Raw genomic sequence first — 8,275 nt, forward strand, 5'->3', positions numbered from 1 at the left:
ACTGAAACACAAGCTCTTGGCATATATACTCAGTTCTCCCTTTTGAGTGTGTGTAGGCTTTCATTCAAGAACAGAATGCAGATGACATTTAAGCACAGAAAACTGCAATTGTAAACCATGCACGTTGAAAAGACATTTATGGCTGATATACAGCTACCAACAAGATTTTGGACTGCTTTCCCTTTAAAGAACAGAGAGACTGCACTGTTCCAAGTGCTGAAAAGAAAGTGTCACAGTGATATGGAATCACAGGCATTAGAATTTGTGCTCATTCATTAGGGAAGGAAGACACATTAAACCAAGGCAGCCTGGAGACAGAGACTGAATCACTCATAAGTCTAGTTATTTTAGTTATTTCCTTATCCTTGAGAATACCGTTAGTCTGTGTTTCAGGTAAAAAAGCTATTGATATGTATATGTTGTTTCATGAAAAACAATATAAATTCATTTTGTTGCCTTGTATCCCCAGGTGCTTTTTTAAAGCCCAGTGAATAGGTAAATTCCAGTGAAAACAGGAAAAAGGAACAAACAAGCTGACAACACAAAGCTGGTTTGCCTTGTAAATCAGCTCAATAGAGAGAAAAAAAAAAAAAAAGGTGGAAATATCAGTAGACTGGAACCAGTCAGTGACAGTCAGGAGATCATTTCAGCTGCTGGAATAAAACTGCTGACCCGAAGCACTATTGCCTGTAGTTACCCTCTCATACATAGCAAAGCACTAGTCACAGAAACAATAAAATTTCTCAGTGTCATCTTTTGGTTTCACAGAATTTTGTTCTGTTCACTTCTGCTGTAGAAATCCCGTGTTCTCACTGTGTTGAGTGGGGAGTACTCAAAGGACAGTGACTTGTATGATGGCTACAGCTTTGTACCTGTGTTTACATCCTTAAAGAAAGAAGAAAATTGTGATGGTTGGGGGGAAAAAAAAAAAAAAAGGGTAGAAAAAAAAACTCCAAATCCCAGAACAAGTGACTATGAGATGTGAGAATGTTGTAGCTCTGCTGTCGAGAGGAGGGGATGCCCAAGCAACAGTGACAAGAAGGCAACCTGTTAAGGGTCACTGTGTGCTTTGAAAATCTTTTCCATGTTTGTTTCAGCTGATTTGAGCTAAAATTCACTTTCGACCCTTGAAGTGTCAAGCTTAACTGAACCCAAGACATGGTGCAGTTTGTACCCTAAGTTCCACGAGCTTGTCTTTTATGGAATGAACCAAGAAAAAACACTGAAATTGTTCTTCCCTTGAGACAGAAAATCTTAGGTAAATAACATGTCCATGACAGCATGTCTTTTCATGGTTATGAAGAAACAAGAGCTCTAAAAGCTGAAGAAAAATAAGTTTTTGATTGTATGTTCATGGGTCTTCATAGCTAAATTTGACAATACTGCAGTGATTTCCTATTCTGAGTAACTTTTAAACTCCTAGATTACTTTTCAACGTTGCTGTCATTTCATTTCTTTATCAAGTAGCCCAGAAATAAATAAATATATGATATAACACATAATGAAGAATTAAGTTACTTCTTTTAAAGGTAGTTTTTGCTTTTTTTTTTCTTTTTTTTTTTTTCAGAGAGACAAACAATTTTCATGTAAATTATAAACCTAATTTAACTTCAATTTCCTTTCATTTTTTTTTTTTTTTTATTTTATTTTACTACCCACAAAAGTGTCAGTCTGAGGGACAGTTCTCCATTTAACTGAATGAATCAGCATGTAAGTACCTATATTTGTCGAATATGGCTTCTATCAACTCTTGAATATTCAAAGGTTTTGAGTTAGTGTTAATTATTTTAGCCCACTCATTCTTCTTTCATCTTTTGTTCTTTGGAAAAATAGCTGAGTACTTTCCTCAACTCTAAACAAGGACAAGACAAAGCTTTATAACAAAAAAATGTGCTATTAGAACAAAATCTTTGTCTTGAAGGCATCATGACTTGTAGCATGCAGTCTTTCTGGTAAGAAATAAATAAAAAAGAGCAGCCTCTCAGGTGCTAAATTAGCCGCTCAACAGAGCTTATGATATTCTAGGAACAAAATAGAAATGCACAGAAGTTTGGCAATCTTCAACAGATTAGTACCTATTACAGTACATAACCATGCTTTTGAGGCAAATGAAAATGGTAGGCAACTTCAGAAAGTAAATTATACCATTTTAAGCAGGCAGAAATTAAGATCCTAACAGGGTAGTGGGAAACTCTAAAGGGACTGCTGGTAGAAATTAAAGATGACAGTTCCTTTGTTTTGAAAATTCAGCAAGACCTGGACACGCTGGAGGACTGCACAGAGATGAACCTAATGAAGTTCAGCAAGGGCAAATATAGAGTCCTGCACCTGGGGAGTAATAACTCCAGGCACGAGTACAGGTTAGGTGTGGACCTGCTGGAAAGCAGCATTCTGGAGAAGGACTTGGGAGTTCTGATCAACAACAGGTTGACCATGAGTCAACAACATGCCTTTGTGGCCAAGAAGGCCAATGGTATTCTGGGGTGCATTAAGAAAAGTGTGAGCAGCAGGTTGAGGGAGGTTTTCCTTACCCTCTACTTTGCCCTGGTGAGGCTGGATCTGGAGTTCTGAGTCCAGTCTGGGCTCCCCAGATTAAGAAGGACAAGGAAATAATAGAGGGAGTCCAGTGGAAAGCTACAAAGATGCTTAGAGGTCTAGACCACCTTTCTTATGAGGAGAGATTGAGGGAACTGGGTCTTTTCAACCTGCAGAAGAGAAGGCTGAGAGGATATCTCATCAATGTTTATAAATATCTCAAGGGTGGATGTCAAGAGGACGGGACCAGGCTCCTTTCAGTGATGCCCAATGATAGGATGAGGAGCAATGGGCACAGACTGAAGCATAGGAGTTTCCATCTGAATATAAGGAGAAACTTCTTTACTTTGAAGGTGCCAGGGCACCGGAACAGGCTGCACAGAGAGATTCGGAAGTCTCATTCTCTGGAGACATTCTAAACCTGTCTGGATGTATTCCTGTGCAGTCTACTCCAGATGTACCTGGGGATTGGACTAGATTATCTCCAAAGGTCCCTTCCAACCCTAACCATTCTGTGATTCTGTGACTCTGTGAAAATCAAGGTTCGGCCAAGCAGCATGACGCATGTCCATTCTCATGTCACTTCATGTAGTCATATGGGTTGAAGTACACATCTGGATTAGGGAAAACAGAATTGATCCAACTTTCCTGATAGTTCAGAAGAAGTGAAATTAAATCTTCTACAGACTCTTACCTTGCCCTTGTGACCATTGCAAAGACCAAGCTATTGGGTTCGTACATCAGATCCTGAAGGAGGATACTCCACATTCATCAGAACCAAGATGAAGCAGATCAGTGTAATATCTCAGAACTTCACAGTGACTTTTATTAGTTTATGTAGACACAATCCAGATTCATTCCCATTTACCTCACTTCTGTCTTCAGACCAGGAACTGCTAACATTTTGAAATGGTTGAAAAGCACCTAAGAGAAAAAGGGTGCTACTGCAAGGATTGTCAAGGGAGCTGCAGAAATTTATACCAGCTGAATAACTGGCCTTTTACTTTGCATGCAATTGATGACACTTTATTCCTTATTGATACAGTACCAGAAAAGGAACAAAATTAAAATCAGACTTCTCTCTTTTTCTCCACCACATAGACAATCCATTTAAGTCAAGATCTCAGATTCTTTCAGTCCATCTTTTCTTATTCAGATTTGCCTTAATATTGTGAAAGAAGCTGTGTTTCTGCTATACAGTCCATTTCTGAAGAGACCTTTCTGTAGTTCACAGTAATGCAGATTAAGGCAGAATGCAAATCTAAAACAAGTTAGCTAGACCTACATAACTTCAAGTGTGGTTTCAAAAGAATGACCTGCCCACTAAAAGAAATACAAGTAATTCTCCATACTTGAATCTTATTCTGTTTCTATGAATGAATGGTAGCAACTATAAACACCTTAGCAGGCAATCAGAGGTGAAGAGACCATTTTTTTCTTCCCATTGAGAGAACTCAACTGAATATTTTTTGTTAGACTAAGAAATTATGTCTATAGTTTTGATGAGGTGAAGACAAAAAATATGACTTTACCTTTACAAGTGAAAAAGAGAACATAGTTTAGAAAGGCTATGGAGAATCAGCAACAAGACACAGGAGGCAGCCAGTTCCAAGGGACTGAAGAGTATCATTGCTGTGCAATGGCACTGTGAACAAAAATAGGCACAGAGTGGAGGCTTGGAGACAGACTATACAGATTTTTATTTTTTTTTTTAACAGAGAAGTCAGTTTTACTGTGGATCTTGCCATACACTGACCATTCGTTAAAATTAAAAAGACATCACCCTTTCCATGCAATATACTTCTCCTGTCCCATACTCTCCACTGTCATGCATTTTTTCATTGTATTTTACTGATAAAGAATAATATTCCTCTGTTATCTTTCAAAGTATTAGCTAACTTTAGACCTATTAAAAACAATGACTCTTCTTTTTGGAGTATGAATAATTTTATCTTTAAGACATACCTGAGAAATAGTATTTTAAATTGTAATTTTTTTGCTTGCCAGTCACATTAGCAAAAACAAGTTTGTTCCTCATTTCCTTTAGAAAACACCTGTTTTAAACTTTTTTTTTTTTTAATTGGATATACCTTTAGAAATAACAACTCATAAATAAGAAATCAACCTATTGCTAGTCTGAAGTACAATTGCTGCTTTTCAATCCTATCGAATAAACCAAATACTTGACCTGACCATGTTGTAGTTTACCTCATAACCCACTGTCTCCAATGCATTAAACAAAATGAATCATCTGAGCTAATATAAAATAATCTCCAGTAACTAAATAACATCTTCCTCACCATTAAAAAATTTCCTGAAATTCTCTTCTGAAATAAAATTATTAGAAAATTTTGTTTTCCTTTGTGACAGAAGTGTTTAAATCACAATTTATTTCAAATTGTCTGAGATATCAGTCATTTCAGTGGCATATACCATACTGAAGACACGTTTTTCCCCTCTCTTACATTCTAACTCCTCCTTAATACACTTAAAATTCTGTTTGTTGTAGGTTGAATTCATTAAGGGGAAATTTTGCTACACAACTTCTGTCAACAGCTTCAGTAGGAATATGGTACACAGATCAGATTTTGGTCTAAATAATTTTTTTAGTGTCCATAATTATATGCTTCTGAAGAAATTTTGAAAACTCGTTCTCAAAGTTTCCTTCTTTAGAAAGAAGAAACTTTCAAAGACAAGCTCTTCAATTCTAACAGTAGGTTGAGTTTTATTGTAATCTTTATTGAACCTCTTAATCTCTAAATGAAACAATGATCACAATAGTCCTTTGGACATTTATTGAAGATGAAAGATAAATTAAGGCCTCATCTCAGGTTCTCTTGCATGTCTCCAAATGAAAAATATCTCAGTTACAAATTCCCAAATATTCAGGGTTTTTTTCTTTATTATTGTAACTTACCAAGTTAGCTAAGTGTTATTGTATTTGTAAAGACTTCAAGATAATACAAGATGAAAATCTGCACTTGAATACAGATCTTGTTTTGCGCACTATATATATATATATATATATATATATATATATATGTAAAAATATACAGTATAATCACCGCTGAAACTGTAAGATGTTTGCATGGAACATGTACCAAAGTACTGTACTTGTCCTGAATAATGCTAAACAATGTTTCGCAATCTAACTAGGCTAAACTTGCAACTATAATGGATAGTATGCATCATCTGGAATGGTTTCACACAAAGACAAGAACATTTGCATGAATAAACACACATGCCTGTAGCACAATGTTTACTGCGTATACTTACAAAAAATATACATAAGACCTGCAGCCAGCTACTAAATACATACTGTAACATTTGAATGCATACTGAATACAACGGAAGGGGTGGCTGAGAATCTGAATTCAAGCTGCTAGCTGAGTAGAATACACTGGCTTTTGTTTAGCCAGCTGTATACCAGTGTTTTGCTGCTTGTCAGACTACGTGAATAAAAACCCACAAGTGACACTTCTCATACCAAAATGAGTGCCAGCTAGAGAGTTCAGCAAACCGTGACTGATAGGACAGGTTGATCTGGAAGGAAAAGCTGAAATTTTAGTGACATTATTTACAGTGATGTGTTTGGAATCCTTCCTTTTGCAGTTTTCTTTCTCTACTAGGTCATGAAGGAGTTGGAGTGAGCATCCCATTAGAGGACTGAACTGTGTCAAGAACAACGGTTCCCTGGAGGAATGCTAAACAGAGGATCTCCTTCCCCATGGGTTCCTTAGCAATGCAAGACTCACTGGTTGGAAAAAATTAGAAGTTATTTGTTTTGGTAAAAAAATAAGAAAAATAAAAGCAATAAATTCCATGTTGCAGGCACTGATATTAGAAAAGAAATCTAGCAGGAATAAGGATGAAAAAGAAATTGCATATTGTGAACTGCATTCCCAAATGAGGCATTTTTTAAAAAGGTGGAAAGATCAGAGGACATGCAGAAAGAAGACCCAAGTAGATGTCATTCAGCCAAATAAAAAATTTTTAAAAAGGAAAATAAAAATTGAAGTCAGAGCCTCAGTTTGCCTTGAAGAGAAAATAACATCCGAAGGACACAGAAGACAACAAATATGTTCATTTCCTGTTCCCATTCAGTCATCATTAGCAGAGTACCCACAGTGGAAAACCTTGAGGACAGTGCACTGTAACCACCACAAGAATGTGGACAGAAAATAATATCTTATTAAATATTATTAAATATAAATATTATTAAATAATGACGATGCAGTTAGACCAAAAGCCAGCTTCATGTGGCCATAGGTCAGCAATGGAAGATTTAAAACAGCAGTAAAATAATCCCAAAAGTGAGCAAGACTGATTTGATCATTCTTTGGTAAGGAGAAAGACATTAGAAACACTGAAAAAACTGTAGTGTCTTGAGATACTCATTAAAAGGAGAAGACTGAAGTGTAATGGCAGCAGTTAAAAGTTTAACAAAGAAAGGCATAGGCTGGATTGCATAACATGACTGTAAAATTTTGATTACTGCATGCAAAAACTACTGCTTTGTGGTTAAAAAAAAAAAAAAAAAGAGAAACACTAAAAATTTGGCAGAATTTTCTAAAGCTGAAACCTTTTCCTTTGTCACTAAAAATCTTTAAGACTATTTTACTGGAAATCAGTCTTTTCCTAAGATCAAAACAAGCAATTATGCTGAATGCTCCAGGCTTAATGACAATGGAATTTTAAATGCTAGAGTCTAAGGAAAAGCTGATTAAAATTTAAAAGGCAGGGAATAACAATTAAAAAAAAAAAAAGTAATATTATTTCACAGGAACAGGTTAAATGCAAGTACAAGTCTGTTTTATGAAACAATTACTTTAAAAGTTAGGTGGAGGAAAGGGTTTGAGGTACCTAGCCTTGAAAAAAAAAAAATCACCCTGATGTGAAACAAGTGAAGAAGTGCCTGTATTGAGGGAGAAATAGAGTGAAACTATCCTTTTCTATTACTTCCAACCCACATTCAAATTGGCTAAACCATTCAAGAAATTGCACCCTAAGGAGGAAAAGGGAATAAAAATTTTGGAAGGAACATGTGCTGGTAATCTCTTTTAAATAAGAGATTTGTTCTAAATTGTATAGAAGTGATTTTTCTCTAGCACCCCTTCTCACTCTTGTTAAGTAATTGACTATGAAAGCTATCAGGTAAGCAGTTAAGCCTGCTTCACTCTGTCACTGTACTGCAGAAAACCAAATAAACGCAGAAGAAACTAAAGTAAGATCATCTCTGTGCAGCACCTTGAAACTGAAAATAGATTGAAATGCTTGTGATCTTCAAGGAGCAAAAAAAATCACTTCTTCACAAGATAAAAGAGGTCACAGTAATGTACTAAAGCTTCAGGGTCTGTATATTTAGTATATTTATTACTGCAAGTTCTCAACCTGGGACCAGAGCAGACTCCAAACATATTAGTTAAATTCGAGGCAAGAAAAGAGAATTGCATGTCAGCATGCAGTACAAAACTAATAGCTGAACTCACATCAAAATTATATTTGCATTTATGCATCTGGTATGTGTGAATATGTAAGCTACTTTTTTTATATATAGAAATAGTAGTGACTATTACTTGGTGGACAGTGGGGTCTATGCCCACAGGACCTTCATAACTCCCCCTAAATTTTATAAAACCCGCTAAAATATTTATCATTCTGTCTCAACAATGACATACAATATTGACATAGCTCAAAAGGGTTTTAAAAGAAAAATACTATAAAAAACAAGAATGACATA

The 8,275-nt window shown here is 35.8% G+C and overlaps 1 long non-coding RNA gene across 1 annotated transcript; it reads left to right on the top strand.

Annotated features, from left to right (window-relative positions):
• Positions 1 to 217: 217 nt before the first annotated feature.
• On the top strand, positions 218 to 6,596 carry LOC110359704 (uncharacterized). The gene is made up of 3 exons (XR_002415061.2): positions 218 to 393; positions 1,665 to 1,710; positions 6,165 to 6,596. It is a non-coding gene; the product is annotated as an uncharacterized LOC110359704 (long non-coding RNA).
• Positions 6,597 to 8,275: the final 1,679 nt, after the last annotated feature.

This window comes from Columba livia, chromosome 2 (genome assembly GCF_036013475.1).
Source record: "Columba livia isolate bColLiv1 breed racing homer chromosome 2, bColLiv1.pat.W.v2, whole genome shotgun sequence".
NCBI classification, from domain to species: domain Eukaryota; kingdom Metazoa; phylum Chordata; class Aves; order Columbiformes; family Columbidae; genus Columba; species Columba livia.